General features: G+C 46.4%; 1 protein-coding gene across 1 annotated transcript in view; it reads right to left on the bottom strand.

Moving 5' to 3' along the window:
- The window catches only part of Arr (low-density lipoprotein receptor-related protein 6), a 105,131-nt gene that overhangs the window by 25,165 nt on the left and 64,350 nt on the right, over nucleotides 1–15,616 (bottom strand). The gene's annotated exons all lie outside the window — the stretch shown is intronic.

The following is a 15,616-nucleotide window of genomic DNA, read 5'->3' as shown; positions in this document are numbered from 1 at the left end:
TATTCAATCCTCGCGATTCCAGTTCTGGGCTTACGAGAAGAGGGCCTACTTCTGCACCATGCCAAACTAGCACCCAGACTGGTCAGTCTGCACTCACTTGTCAAAGCCTATATCAGCGGATGAAGTGAACACGAGAGGGGGAATCCCACTTCCCTGCCTTTTCACTCGAAAGCCGTGCTGGCGTTCCAATATTTGTGTGGTGGGGAGAGCAATGTCGTGGCTGAGGCCAAGGCAATGCATATTATTTTCGGTGTCATGTTTGCCACTGAAATATAATGATGATTGTGATGTACTTGGTAAAATAGTGTATTTATAGTGTAATGGGCCCTTACTCTAAAAAGCACAGATGATTAAAATAAGAGGTGACAATGGCTAAGTGCCTCATAACATGCCCCTAGCTCCAGCTGAGGTCCCTGGCACATGCGATGAAAAAGCTAGAGCCAGCCCTGATGTGCCCCACACGGTATGAAAGGAGTGCTAAAAATACAATGTCAGCGAGGTAGGCCAAAAGGCGTTCACTTCTGATTCGATAAAAACAATGATGGATGTTCGGGGAAGCGTCATTTCCTTGCATCATGACATGCCAAACATTCAATCAATATGCAGAGAACTGGAAGTCCTTGTCTGCACTTCTTGTGGGGGGGGGGGGGGATAAGGGGGACGTGGGGATCGGAGTGAACTTTGCTGTTTAGCATCGAGCGATGGAATTTGGCAGGCACATTGGAAAACACTCCAAAAAGTGCAATTTAAAACTTTATTTCTTTACTTCTTGCAGTAGAGAGGTTTACACATTGTGTGCTCGTGGAAAGTCTAGAAAGATATGGACGCACGGTAGAATGTTCTGAATACTTTTCAATTGTAGTCAAAAGAACGCCACAGGGCATGACCAAGTCTTGCAATTTGTTGTACACCCATAATTTTTTCTACAGAAAGCAATATTTTCACTTGTACCCCGTAGGACACAATTGACCTAGCCGTAAATTCCACATTAGGCCCTAAAATGAAAATCCGAGACTGTCTTACCCTTCAAGGACAGAAATAAAACAGGCGGGGTCAAAATCCGCCCAGTGGTGGCCATGCTATCCTTTCCACGAGCTCATTAACTCTTTTGTTACCGTGCCTATTCAAAATCGCTCTATTTGAACAATACCTTGGGAGCCCCTTTTTATAGCGTTCCCCAGGCGTTGCTGGAACAAGGAAAGCTATTTGGAGCCGGCTTAGAAAATTCCCTTTCAAAATCAGTTTTGTTTTCATTTTTGCAAGAAAAATGTGATTTTTGACCCGCATTTGACATCACCTGGGTGTGGTCCTCGCACGGCACTGCTACCAACGAAGAATGCATGCCATTCGTAATTGCTCTGCATCCAAATTTGGTTTTTGTTATCAGGGCACGAATGGTGAATCAGAAAATGATTTTCAATCGTCAGGTTTGCAGTCTGGCACTAATAATCCCTGAAGCAGTTCGCAAAGCTTGCCCACTGGCAGTTCTATTGCCTTTGCCCACGTTGTTCTCAGTTGTGTTGTAGTTCCACCTACCACAGGACCATTTGAACAGTTTGCAACGGTTTCGGTTTCGTTTCAGCATCGCGAAATTCATATTTGGCACTACCGTAAAATTCCGAGCAAGCGCCCCCCCTCAGCAAGGCGGAATTACCGGCAAAGTGAAGGGGGGGCGCTATCCCGGAACGGCACCGAAATTCAAGATGGCGGCGACAATTGTTTTTACGAAAAAAAAAAAACGCAGTGCGCGTGGTTTTAAACTTTCATTAGGAAGATGAACTTTATTACGCAAAAGATGTTACTGATAGTTACTTTGGAAACCATTGGAAAACTTAGCAGCAAAAAAAAAAGTTCGCAGCACTCTGCTGCCTCAGTCTTCGGGTGCCACTGCTTCATCTTACTGCTGTTCGTCACTTTCGAAACCATCGAAAGGCTCCTCAGAGTCTGTAGCAAAAAACAGTTCGGCGCACTCCTCTTCCAGTCCGCCCCGGTCTTCTGGCACCACGGCTCCGACATCTGCCAGCCCGCCGTGCAGGTCGCCGTCCTCGAAGCCATCGATTGCGTTTGCAATGCCACACCCCTTGAAGCAGCGCGCCACAAGGACCTGCTGCCGCGACGGCTTCTTAAAGTTGCCTTTTGACGTCATTTCACCATCGCAGGAAGTTCGCGGAAGTCCGGAAGGCGCTTAATGCCTCCGCAGATTCCTCAGGCGTCCTCTGGCTCTCGTTCATGGCGCGGCGCATTGCAATGCCGAACCGCTGCTTCCAAACCTGCTTATGTAGTGGCTGGAAGCTACAAAGTTACCTAACTGCATGCTGTTTGCTATTTTCACAGCCTCTTCAGACAGCAGCCGGTTGCTAACGGCGCGTCCCGTGCTTCTTTTGCACTCTAAGAACTCGAACAGCGCATCGTCCACGTACTCGCTGAACAATGGGGCGCCGTTGCTTAGCTTCCGTCGAAGTTTTGCTTTTCCGAAGTTTTGCTGAAGGACATTGTCGAAATTCTTCACCTATTCACGTATGCGCTTTCGGTCGAGCTTGAACTGTCGAGAGGTCTGGTGCACGTTTTTCCCGTGCTCTCGGTGCCATCGGATCACCTCGATTTTCTTCGCAACTGTGTAGGAATGCATGACCTACCACCGCCAAAACAAAGAAACAAATGGCGTATAGCGTTCGGTTGAAGCAGATTGGATTGGATTCTTAGACTGGCTCCAGCAAGCCAGTGTTGCCTGCACGTGGTGCGTGATAACTGCACGGAGGGAGGGGGGGCGCTTCCCCGGAATGGCGCGGAAATTTGAAATTAGCACTGAAGTGGTGGGGGGGCGCTTGCACGGGTGGGGGCGCTTGCTCGGAATTTTACGGTAAGCCTACCTGCCATGGCGCCTTGATCCTCGGAAAAATCATGCCGCTCCTCATTTCAGCCACCCTAACCACATTTCTGCGATAAGAACTTCCGATGCAAGTCAAAAGATAACACCCAGTCGCCAGACATCTGTTCCGATGAGGAGAGCTCCTCAAACCGGCCTTACACACCGCCAGCTGCTCGCCTGCCAGTTTCGTTTCGTTATGGAGGTCTAGTGTTGCTCGTTAGCTGAACTCTTTGTTCCGACAGAGTCTCCAACAAGTTTGGTATTGTTTCATATCAAAAACGTTAGGTGGCGCTGCAATGCAGGAGGCTCATGGTGCTGAACTCATTTTATCATGCAACAGCTACTCGGCCAAGGTTTGCCGGGCACGATTCCAGCACATTGCACCTCGTTCCTGCAAGCAAGGCTACTCTTGAGATGATAATAAACCGCAAGTTTTTATGTTTTCAGAGATAACTGGCAGTGAACGTCAACAAGCATCAACGCTTCAAGGCCAATGTGATGCCTGTGGGGCGGAACAGACTACAGAGCATGTGCTGTGTGTCGCTGCCCCGAATACTCTTTGGAGAGGAGCGTGCTTTCCACCGCGCTCAGCAGATTGGACAATCGACCACTTACAGTAGAGACTATACTACTTCATCGGTCTCCACCATTGAGTTACCAGAAGGCGACGAAGGCCCTTCTACACTTTCTGGGTGAAACGAACTTGCGTGATAGACTGTATTGCCAAAACGGGACCCACTCCTATTACTTCCTCTTCTCCCGCCCTCTCTTTTGTCCCCTGAGCCCCATTCCCCCAGTGCAGGGTAGCAAACTGGGCTCTACACCTGGTTAACCTGTCCTCTCTCTCTGGGACTCAACAGTGCTGAAGCTACAGCTTAGTACATGGGGCCGTTCAGTGTCAAAAGGTCATCAATCGCACCACAAGCATAAAATGAGTATTTGAAAGCAGAATATATACATGTTTACACAACTGATTGTAAACATTACACGATTGATTGTAGGGTTTAACGTGCCGACGCAACGCAGGCGATGAGGCGCACCGTAGTGGAGGGCTCCAGATTAATTTTGACCACCTGGGGATCTTTAACATGCGCCGAAATCTCGTGCACACAGGCGCCTTTGCTTTTCACCTCCATCAGAAAAATGTCCGCCGCGGCCAGGAATCGAACCCGTGACCTCATGCTCACCAGCGCAACGCCTTAGCCACTGAGCCACCGCAGCGGGTGAACCCCGATTGTAGATGGACGCACTGCGTTTCCCACTCAAGGACAAACCACGGCAAAGCCACAAGCACATTTTCGATGCGTCTTTCGAGCCGTGTACTTCCCACAATCTGGCGCCCAAACTCAAGCATTAATGTCTAGATAACAATAACGTCACTGTACAAAATCGCAATGCATGAAACGACTAGACGGGAACACAAGCGACCGCAAAACCAAGGAAAACATTAGTGAAACAGGCTGCACGTGAACTGCGGGTGAACCGAATTGCCCGGCGGCGATCACGGAAAAAAATGGTCCCAGAACAAATGGTCCCAACTTCAAAGTAGGAATAAATGGTCCCACCACTGCTGCACCTATGCATGAGTGCCTGTATGAGGGAAGGAATGGGGTCAATGTATTTTGCATATGTCCACATATAATATACTTGCTAAGGCTGAATTTATTTAGTTAATTAAATTAAATGCTGCATATAAATTTGTTGTCGTACGTGTATTGTGAACATGGGCATTGTGAACAAGGCACCCGTATGGGAGCCGAAACGTCTTTTTGGGGTTTTAGACATTCCTGCTCGGTGCCAGTTTTTACTGTTGTCACGTGTATGTTCTCCCATGCTTCCTTTGCTTGTGTCCTTTTGTTTATGAACGCTTGAGAGGAGAGTCCCACTTGAGCCTGTGTGGTGAGCTTATTTTCAGTGACAGTATTTTTTAGCTTATGTGAATCAAAAATGTGAGTGGGCCGGTACTGCTGAATATCAGACAACATAGAGCTGCACTAGTTCATTGCGCTCGCCGATTTATCGCTACTTCAGAAAAGAACTTTACCCGATGAATGAATTATTGCTTTAGCTGAGCTGCGCTACTGTCCTCTCCATCTGGAATGCTTCGATATTTGCGGTTCGGATCAAGCGAAGCGGCACTGATCAAGATTTTGGACCTTGATAATTTTGCAGCTTGCAGCTTAGATACTTTTTTTTTCCCCCTCCGAAAATAGGCAACGTAGCTTTTATCACGCTTCTTATTTTGCGGCAAGGCTTAGAAGACTGCTGGCCGACATGGTTTTTTCATTTTGCCAGCGTGAAAAAGGGCTAAGGGCAGCACAAGAGCTCATCAAAGCTAGTCATCACCCAACATCGACCACGAACTTTAGGTGTCTTCGATTTTGCTGCACTCATTTGGGTAGTGCAGCAGTCGCCTCTTCGATTTTCGAGTGAAGCGCAAGGCACCTGCACTTTTCTCTTCAATTCACTGACGGTGCAGAGAGCAGGACGAGTTCACGGCTTCCCCTGCACTTCCCCGAGAGGAGGTGCAGAAGCAGACGACAAAAGTGCACGACTGGTTCTGCAGTGGCGGCGCCTGCGCTGAACTAACTCTGAACTCATGCAGAAAGTGCAGGCCAAATCGAAGAGACCTTTTATTGTTCACGACTCCCTTTGAGCACAAATAGGTGCAGTTTACTCGCACATCTTTCCGACAGCCTTACTTTCGCAAAAATTGCGACAATCAAAGACATTCACACGTCGTGGTTCAATGAAAAGTCGATGATTCATGCAAGTTGATGCACCGCCGTTGCTAGACTAGCCCTTTTGCGATGATTCTTAAAAAGCTAAGATCAAACAGGAAGGGTGTAGTGTAGTAGGTAGAATATTTCTTTTGCTTGAGCTGACCCTCACTGCCCTCTTTAGAAGAAATCTATCCTGGTGCTGGACGTTGGACCAGCGGCTCAGCTGATGCTGCGCGAGCTGGTCGCGATCAGACATCCGCACGTCTCGAAACTCTGCCTGTCCCCAACCATCCCCGACCTCTCTTACGCCTTCCGGGAACACGGCCGGAGCAGGAAAACCTCGGAGAGGGGAGGGGAGAGCTCGCACACGCACGCACGCACTCGTGACCAACGCCCAGTAGTATCGAAGTGCTTGTTCATAAAAAACTGATGAACCTTCTTTTTGAGGCATGCCTTCAAGTATTCTGCAGATCATGAAGCCACTTGCTTCTTCGTTTTTTTCCTGTTTTCCTTTTTTCTCTCACTTTGGGGCAATGTCTTCTTTTTCATGCTACAATGCCGGGAGTTCACATAAAAAAAACTACGCGTCAAGCGTACGGGAAGCGGCGGAAATGCGCGTGGAACGCGGGGACGACATCGCCTGTTGCGTCTGAGACAGAAGATTTTTCAGAATCTCCGGCCATGGCAAGTTGCAGTGCTTCAGGCATCAGCGAATCGTCATCCCGCTCCTCGAGTGCCAATCAGGACACCGTGTATTACACCGCTAACGAATCTGCCGAGCGTGCTAAACATGCGGTAGATGTGAAGAAGCGTTTGGTGTCGCAGTCGGCGACAGAGTGCAAGTTCAAACTTTTGGACAGAGAACCAGCGAGCGAAAGCTTGGAAAGTGGCACGGAATTTGTCATCGTGGACTTGGACGTGATAAATTCGTGATAATCATTGCATTCGTACTGAATTGCTCTAGCAGGTGATGCTATTTGTACAACCCTAGTGTTGATCACAAAATTGCAACATCCAGCTACGGCCCTGCAGTTTTTAGTTTTCAGGGATCCCTCTCCCCCTTAGGGGGTGTTCTTTTATCTTGCAGTTGAGCTATGATGACTGGTATCATTGCATTCGTATTGAATCGCTCTAGCAGGTGATGCTATTTGTACAACCCTAGTGTTGATCACAAAATTGCAACATCCAGCTACGGCCCTGCAGTTTTTAGTTTTCAGGGATCCCTCTCCCCCTTAGGGGGTGTTCTTTTATCTTGCAGTTGAGCTATGATGACTGGTATCATTGCATTCGTATTGAATCGCTCTAGCAGGTGATGCTATTTGTACAACCCTAGTGTTGATCACAAAATTGCAACATCCAGCTACGGCCCTGCAGTTTTTAGTTTTCAGGGATCCCTCTCCCCCTTAGGGGGTGTTCTTTTATCTTGCAGTTGAGCTATGATGACTGGTATCATTGCATTCGTACTGAATTGCTCTAGCAGGTGATGCTATTTGTACAACCCTAGTGTTGATCACAAAATTGCAACATCCAGCGTCGGCCCTGCAGTTTTTAGTTTTCAGGGATCCCTCTCCCCCTTAGGGGGTGTTCTTTTATCTTGCAGTTGAGCTATGATGACTGGTATCATTGCATTCGTATTGAATCGCTCTAGCAGGTGATGCTATTTGTACAACCCTAGTGTTGATCACAAAATTGCAACATCCAGCGTCGGCCCTGCAGTTTTTAGTTTTCAGGGATCCCTCTCCCCCTTAGGGGGTGTTCTTTTATCTTGCAGTTGAGCTATGATGACTGGTATCATTGCATTCGTACTGAATTGCTCTAGCAGGTGATGCTATTTGTACAACCCTAGTGTTGATCACAAAATTGCAACATCCAGCTACGGCCCTGCAGTTTTTAGTTTTCAGGGATCCCTCTCCCCCTTAGGGGGTGTTCTTTTATCTTGCAGTTGAGCTATGATGACTGGTATCATTGCATTCGTATTGAATCGCTCTAGCAGGTGATGCTATTTGTACAACCCTAGTGTTGATCACAAAATTGCAACATCCAGCTACGGCCCTGCAGTTTTTAGTTTTCAGGGATCCCTCTCCCCCTTAGGGGGTGTTCTTTTATCTTGCAGTTGAGCTATGATGACTGGTATCATTGCATTCGTATTGAATCGCTCTAGCAGGTGATGCTATTTGTACAACCCTAGTGTTGATCACAAAATTGCAACATCCAGCTACGGCCCTGCAGTTTTTAGTTTTCAGGGATCCCTCTCCCCCTTAGGGGGTGTTCTTTTATCTTGCAGTTGAGCTATGATGACTGGTATCATTGCATTCGTATTGAATCGCTCTAGCAGGTGATGCTATTTGTACAACCCTAGTGTTGATCACAAAATTGCAACATCCAGCTACGGCCCTGCAGTTTTCAGTTTTCAGGGATCCCTCTCCCCCTTAGGGGGTGTTCTTTTATCTTGCAGTTGAGCTATGATGACTGGTATCATTGCATTCGTATTGAATCGCTCTAGCAGGTGATGCTATTTGTACAACCCTAGTGTTGATCACAAAATTGCAACATCCAGCTACGGCCCTGCAGTTTTTAGTTTTCAGGGATCCCTCTCCCCCTTAGGGGGTGTTCTTTTATCTTGCAGTTGAGCTATGATGACTGGTATCATTGCATTCGTATTGAATCGCTCTAGCAGGTGATGCTATTTGTACAACCCTAGTGTTGATCACAAAATTGCAACATCCAGCGTCGGCCCTGCAGTTTTTAGTTTTCAGGGATCCCTCTCCCCCTTAGGGGGTGTTCTTTTATCTTGCAGTTGAGCTATGATGACTGGTATCATTGCATTCGTATTGAATCGCTCTAGCAGGTGATGCTATTTGTACAACCCTAGTGTTGATCACAAAATTGCAACATCCAGCTACGGCCCTGCAGTTTTTAGTTTTCAGGGATCCCTCTCCCCCTTAGGGGGTGTTCTTTTATCTTGCAGTTGAGCTATGATGACTGGTATCATTGCATTCGTATTGAATCGCTCTAGCAGGTGATGCTATTTGTACAACCCTAGTGTTGATCACAAAATTGCAACATCCAGCGTCGGCCCTGCAGTTTTTAGTTTTCAGGGATCCCTCTCCCCCTTAGGGGGTGTTCTTTTATCTTGCAGTTGAGCTATGATGACTGGTATCATTGCATTCGTACTGAATTGCTCTAGCAGGTGATGCTATTTGTACAACCCTAGCATTGATTAGAAAATTGCAACATCCAGCTACGGCCCTGCAGTTTTTAGTTTTCAGGGATCCCTCTCCCCCTTAGGGGGTGTTCTTTTATCTTGCAGTTGAGCTATGATGACTGGTATCATTGCATTCGTATTGAATCGCTCTAGCAGGTGATGCTATTTGTACAACCCTAGTGTTGATCACAAAATTGCAACATCCAGCGTCGGCCCTGCAGTTTTTAGTTTTCAGGGATCCCTCTCCCCCTTAGGGGGTGTTCTTTTATCTTGCAGTTGAGCTATGATGACTGGTATCATTGCATTCGTATTGAATCGCTCTAGCAGGTGATGCTATTTGTACAACCCTAGTGTTGATCACAAAATTGCAACATCCAGCTACTGCCCTGCAGTTTTTAGTTTTCAGGGATCCCTCTCCCCCTTAGGGGGTGTTCTTTTATCTTGCAGTTGAGCTATGATGACTGGTATCATTGCATTCGTATTGAATCGCTCTAGCAGGTGATGCTATTTGTACAACCCTAGTGTTGATCACAAAATTGCAACATCCAGCTACGGCCCTGCAGTTTTCAGTTTTCAGGGATCCCTCTCCCCCTTAGGGGGTGTTCTTTTATCTTGCAGTTGAGCTATGATGACTGGTATCATTGCATTCGTATTGAATCGCTCTAGCAGGTGATGCTATTTGTACAACCCTAGTGTTGATCACAAAATTGCAACATCCAGCTACGGCCCTGCAGTTTTTAGTTTTCAGGGATCCCTCTCCCCCTTAGGGGGTGTTCTTTTATCTTGCAGTTGAGCTATGATGACTGGTATCATTGCATTCGTATTGAATCGCTCTAGCAGGTGATGCTATTTGTACAACCCTAGTGTTGATCACAAAATTGCAACATCCAGCTACGGCCCTGCAGTTTTTAGTTTTCAGGGATCCCTCTCCCCCTTAGGGGGTGTTCTTTTATCTTGCAGTTGAGCTATGATGACTGGTATCATTGCATTCGTATTGAATCGCTCTCGCAGGTGATGCTATTTGTACAACCCTAGTGTTGATCACAAAATTGCAACATCCAGCTACGGCCCTGCAGTTTTTAGTTTTCAGGGATCCCTCTCCCCCTTAGGGGGTGTTCTTTTATCTTGCAGTTGAGCTATGATGACTGGTATCATTGCATTCGTATTGAATCGCTCTAGCAGGTGATGCTATTTGTACAACCCTAGTGTTGATCACAAAATTGCAACATCCAGCGTCGGCCCTGCAGTTTTTAGTTTTCAGGGATCCCTCTCCCCCTTAGGGGGTGTTCTTTTATCTTGCAGTTGAGCTATGATGACTGGTATCATTGCATTCGTACTGAATTGCTCTAGCAGGTGATGCTATTTGTACAACCCTAGCATTGATTAGAAAATTGCAACATCCAGCTACGGCCCTGCAGTTTTTAGTTTTCAGGGATCCCTCTCCCCCTTAGGGGGTGTTCTTTTATCTTGCAGTTGAGCTATGATGACTGGTATCATTGCATTCGTATTGAATCGCTCTAGCAGGTGATGCTATTTGTACAACCCTAGTGTTGATCACAAAATTGCAACATCCAGCGTCGGCCCTGCAGTTTTTAGTTTTCAGGGATCCCTCTCCCCCTTAGGGGGTGTTCTTTTATCTTGCAGTTGAGCTATGATGACTGGTATCATTGCATTCGTATTGAATTGCTCTAGCAGGTGATGCTATTTGTACAACCCTAGCATTGATTAGAAAATTGCAATTCACCTACGCCTTTGCTTTAGTTTTGAAAAGCATAATGGAATAATGTCACTTCTTCATTGGCTGCTGTGCTTTAGCATCACAGGTAGCAGAAAAGACTGCAGTAAGTGATGTGTGGGCTTGTATGTAGTTTGCAGAGGCACTGGAATAAACTGGGAAATAGTAAATCTGGTTTCGGAAGTTCATTGGTAGAAAATTTACTTTTTGTCAACTGTTTTCAGAGATTATGCTTGGCTTTACGCTGAATTTTTTACATTTATTTTTGTGGTACAGACACATACTTAGTGTGCTTTTCTTCGTGAAGAACTGAGCTACACAGTGATGCCATTTTGGCTATTGTAGCTGTGCTGTAGCAAAAGTTACCATGATCAGAAACTTCAAATGCATTTTTCTCAGTTTCTTTTTTTGCGAGACCGTGCTCCGCCTTACGGGGGGTTTTGTTAAGTTGCTCTTGAGCTAGGATGACAAGACTGGTATCATTGTATTCGTACTGAATTGATCTAGCAGGCTATGCTATTTTTATCACTCTGTCGCTTTTCACCTACAAGTGAAATTGAGTAATGATGAAATAATTTTATAGAAATTGTTGGTATAAAATGTTCACTTTCTTCATACTTTGCAAAAGCTTTTGAAATGAATAACAAATAGCATAGCCTGGCAGAGTAGACCTTTGGCATTATGTCCATATAATTCATCTTTGAGCTTGATAAAGCGAAATTGCTCTAAACCCCTGTAAGAAATGCCTCAATAAATTAATTTCCAAGCACTGGATTTCTTCATCAAATTCTCCTGTGTTAAAACCAATTACATATTTGAAATCAGCACAAAAAACTGCCCAAGACTGCCAATTTTCATCAAGCCGGCACTAAAAATAAAAAACATTGTCCAAAGACCCACCTCCCCTTTTAAGGGGGGAGGTGGGTCTTTAGACACTTTTTTTTTATTATTAGTGCCACCTAGATGAAAATTGGCAGTCTTAAGCAGTTTTTTACACTGATTTCAAATATGTAATTAGTTTTAACATAGCTTCATTTGTTCAAGAAATACAACACTTTGAAATTTATTTTTTGAGGCATTTCTTACGGGGGTTTAGAGCAATTTCATTTTAGCAAACTCAATGATGATTTATACGGACTTAATGCCAAAGGTCTACTCTGGGGGGCTATGCTATTTTTATTCATTTCGAGGACTTTTGCAAAGCATGAAAGAGGTGAACATTTGATATCAACAATTCGTATAAAATTGCCTCATTTTTATTAATTTTTGCAAATAGGTAAAACAATGACAGAGCAATAAAAATAGCATCACCCCCTAGATCAATTCAGTACGAATACAATGGTACCAGTCTTGTCATCCTAGCCTAAGAGCAACATTACAAAAACCCCCGTAAGGCAGAGCTTGGTCTTGCAAAAAAAGAAACTGAGAAAAATGCATTTGAAGTTTTAGATCACGGTAACTTTTGCTACAGCATAGCTACAACAATATAAATAGCATCATTTTGTAGCTCTATTCTTCACGAAGAAAATCATACCAACTATGTGACTGTAACACAAAAATACCTCTGGAAAGATTGACATAACTTCGCACGAATACCGTACAAATTGCGAAGGAAAATTAAATTTTCTACTGTTACACTTCAGAAACTGTATATCCGCATTCACCTTTTCTTTCAGTGTCTTTACAGAATACAGAAAGGCACAAATACCATGTGCTGCTGTTATTTTTGTGCTACCAATGAGACTAAAGCACAGCAACCACCCAGAACTAGAGATTGTCCTGCTATGCATCTCAAACCTACAGCAAGGCTGTAGGTGAAACGCACTTTGGTGACCAATGCTTCAGTGATACAAATAGCATCAGCTGCTAGGCCAATTCAATACAAATTAAATTATACCAGTCTTGTTATCCTGGCTAAAGAGTAAGATAAGGAAACACCACGCAAGGAAGAGTGTGACCTCACAAAATAAACTGTAGAGCTGCAGGTGGACTTCGATTTGGCGGTGGATACCAGAGTGATACAAACATCATCACCTGCTAGATCTATTTATTGCAAATTAAATGATACCAGTCTTATCATCCTAGGTCAAAAGCCTGATAGTGAAACACTCAGTAAGGCAGAGGATGACGTTGCAAACTAAGAAAGGAAAATCTAGTTTCTAACTCTTGCTACAGCATGGCCCAATATAAAAATCGCCATGTCACTCTGTTCCTAAAGAAAAAAAAACAAAGTATGCGACCGTACCCCAAAAATAACCAGGAAGGCTTTATGCAAGTAATGAAAACCTTTTGTAAACAGCGCTGGAAAACTGCACTTTTTGCTGAACCTTCACGTACGGTAGTTCCTTCTTTGCACTTCCTTCAACGTCGATGCAAACTACAGAAAAGCACAAACATATTGTGCTGCGGACTTTTTTTTCCCCACAAATATAACCAAAGCACAACAGCTAACTAAATCCGGACGTTTCCACGCGGCGCTTCTCGGACCAGGTTCGTGCATGACAGGCGATCTCGGCACCGCCGTCTACGGCGTCTTCCATCGTGTTTTCGTAGGCTTGCAGCGCGTAGTTCTTTGAGGTAAAGGTCTCCAGGCATTGCGGCACGAGACATAAAGACGTTGTAACAGAATCGCAGTCACTAACGGCAGAGAAAACGCACCCGAATTGAAAATACTGCGGAAGCGAACGCGCGCCTGCAACAACAAAACAAAAAAAAAGTGGCGGCTCAACGGCGCCGCCCAATCAGAGACGCGGAACGGGGGGCTCGACTCGAGCGCGCGTGCTCCTGCCAATCAGCGGCTCCGAAACGACCTTCAGTAAATCGGCGGTAACGCTCGTTCTCCCCATGCGACGCCATTTTGAGATGGTGCAAAATACGCACAAAGAAATCAGCTACAAAGCGAGCCCAAGATGGCCGCCGCCGGCAGTCTGCTTCGAGTGTGGCGCGCGCGCGAAGTTCAAGCTTTTTTAGCCCGGTTTTCGGCGTTTTGCAGCTCCCGCTGCGTTTTCAAAGTCGTTTTTGAGATTATTCCCGACCAAATTCAGCGGTGAAACTTTTAGAGTAGGTGCTTGAAGGTATAAAGACTTCAAAAATGTGTTTTTCCCAAAATGCGTATTTTCGCGATTTTGGACCATTCTAAGACCCGCGTCCCCCCTTAAGGCACTCACGAAGTTGCTTGTGCGGTTAAGGAGCTGATAATGTGGGTCAAAATGGTACTATAGATTATCACCCGCGCCGCTAGTAAAAGCGGCCATGAAATATCTGCCGGGATGGTAAGCCTAAACATCTCAGGCAGAGCCAGCCGGCTGTTTCGAGCGCCTCGAAACTGCCGCCACAAGGTGCACGCCTCCCCACAGGCAAAAGTCGTCTGGCTCTTCCAACTGCCACGCATCATGCATAATTTTCTGACCAGGGCAGAAAAATATGCATGCGCAATGCCGACGCGCGCGAATCGTGTGCAAAAACACGCCATGCCCTTCACACCTTGACTGTTGCGGCGTGTGGTGACCTGGGGCACCTCGAGTGAGGAGATGAAAGTCCAGAAAGGACTGTTGGTGACATGGAGGTTAAAAAAGCAGAAAAACATCACGGTTTCCTTCATGCAAAAGTAGGAAGAGAAATAAACGAGAACTTTTATTAGTGCTCAATTGTTTGGTCGGTGTTGGTTCATACGAATTTCGGACGGTACGAATATTTTTCGCGGTTCCGCGAGATTCGCATCACAGAGATTCTACTGTACTACTACAGTTAAACCTCGATGTAACGAAGTCGGTAAAATTCGTAATTTACTTCGTTACATTGAAATTTCGCTACATTGAAATTCGCGGTTTTAATGAAGTGTTCATCCCGTAAAACATTTCCGAAAAAAAAAAAAAAAAACGTGGCGCGCATACACGGCTGCCGCACTCTTTCTGTTTTATCAGAGCTTAATCGTCTACGCGGGCATGAGAGTGAACCGCATGGAGCGTTTTCTCCCCGCAAAAGCGCGCCCCGCAAGCCACAGGCGCGCTGACGCAGCCGCGGAGTCAACCCGCGCGATGTGAGTAGCTCCAGCGACCGCTTCCGCTCGCTGAAACGCAACTCGAGAGGCAAACGAGAGGGGCATGCGAGAAAAAAAGCGGGTAACGTGGGCGAAATTTTCACTGTAAAGCGTCATACGCGCCGCTTACGAAGGCGCCCATCAAATATCCTCGGCATGCCCGAGCGCTTCGAAGCTCCCGCCATAGGGAGCGCGCCTCCCCATTGGCGAAAAGTCGCTTCCTGGCGCAGAAGCCGCCGCCGGCGCGCAATCGCGGATGCGGGTATGAAAAAAAAGCGCGCACAAGGCTCATAAAGATTCACAAATGCTTGCTGGAACGATGAAACCCAACAAGCATGAGCGAACTCGAACGAAGGGCAAAACGGCGGCATGCGGCGGCGGCGGCCCCGCAAGAGGCGATTAGGCTTACCACCGCGGAGGATGTTTGATGGGCGCTTTCGTAAGCGGCGCACATGACGGTTTACTGTGAAAATTTCGCCAACATTATCCGCTGTTTTTATCTCGCGTGCCCCTCTCATTTTCCCCTCGAGTTGCGTTTCAGCGAGCGTTTGGAAGCGGTCGATGAATCTACCAACATAGCGCGGGTGGTCTCCGCGGCTGCGTCAGCGCGCATGTGGCTTGCGGGGCGCGTTCTGAGTTTTTGCGGGGAGAAAACGCTCCGTGCGGTTCACGCTGATGCCCGTAGTACGATTAAGCTCCGACAGAAACAGAAACGGTGCGCCAGCCGTGTATGCACGCCACGCAGTTTGTAGGCAAGGGGCTCGCTCACAGACCCGTGTCTCGCTGCATCCGCGGCAATGGGCGACCCGTGTTGCCGTTCACGTTAAATTGAGACCCCATTTCGGCGCTTGCGTCTCCCAAAATATACCTCTACAACATAAATTTCGTGCCCAGTTCTCCATGAAACTTCGTTACATTGAAATTCCGGCAAACGGGACTTCGTTACACAGAGGGTGAAAATACATGGTGTGCATACACTTGAAGTTACGAAAAATTCCGTGGTTCGTTACATCGAGGGTTTCGTTACATTGAAGTTCGTTACATC

The sequence above is a fragment of the Haemaphysalis longicornis genome, unplaced genomic scaffold (genome assembly GCF_048455015.1).
Source record: "Haemaphysalis longicornis isolate Haplotype H1 unplaced genomic scaffold, Haemaphysalis longicornis Haplotype H1 scaffold_3, whole genome shotgun sequence".
Lineage (NCBI taxonomy): Eukaryota > Metazoa > Arthropoda > Arachnida > Ixodida > Ixodidae > Haemaphysalis > Haemaphysalis longicornis.
Note: the sequence above shows the minus strand (reverse complement) of the source record. Positions and strands in the feature narration are given on the sequence as shown.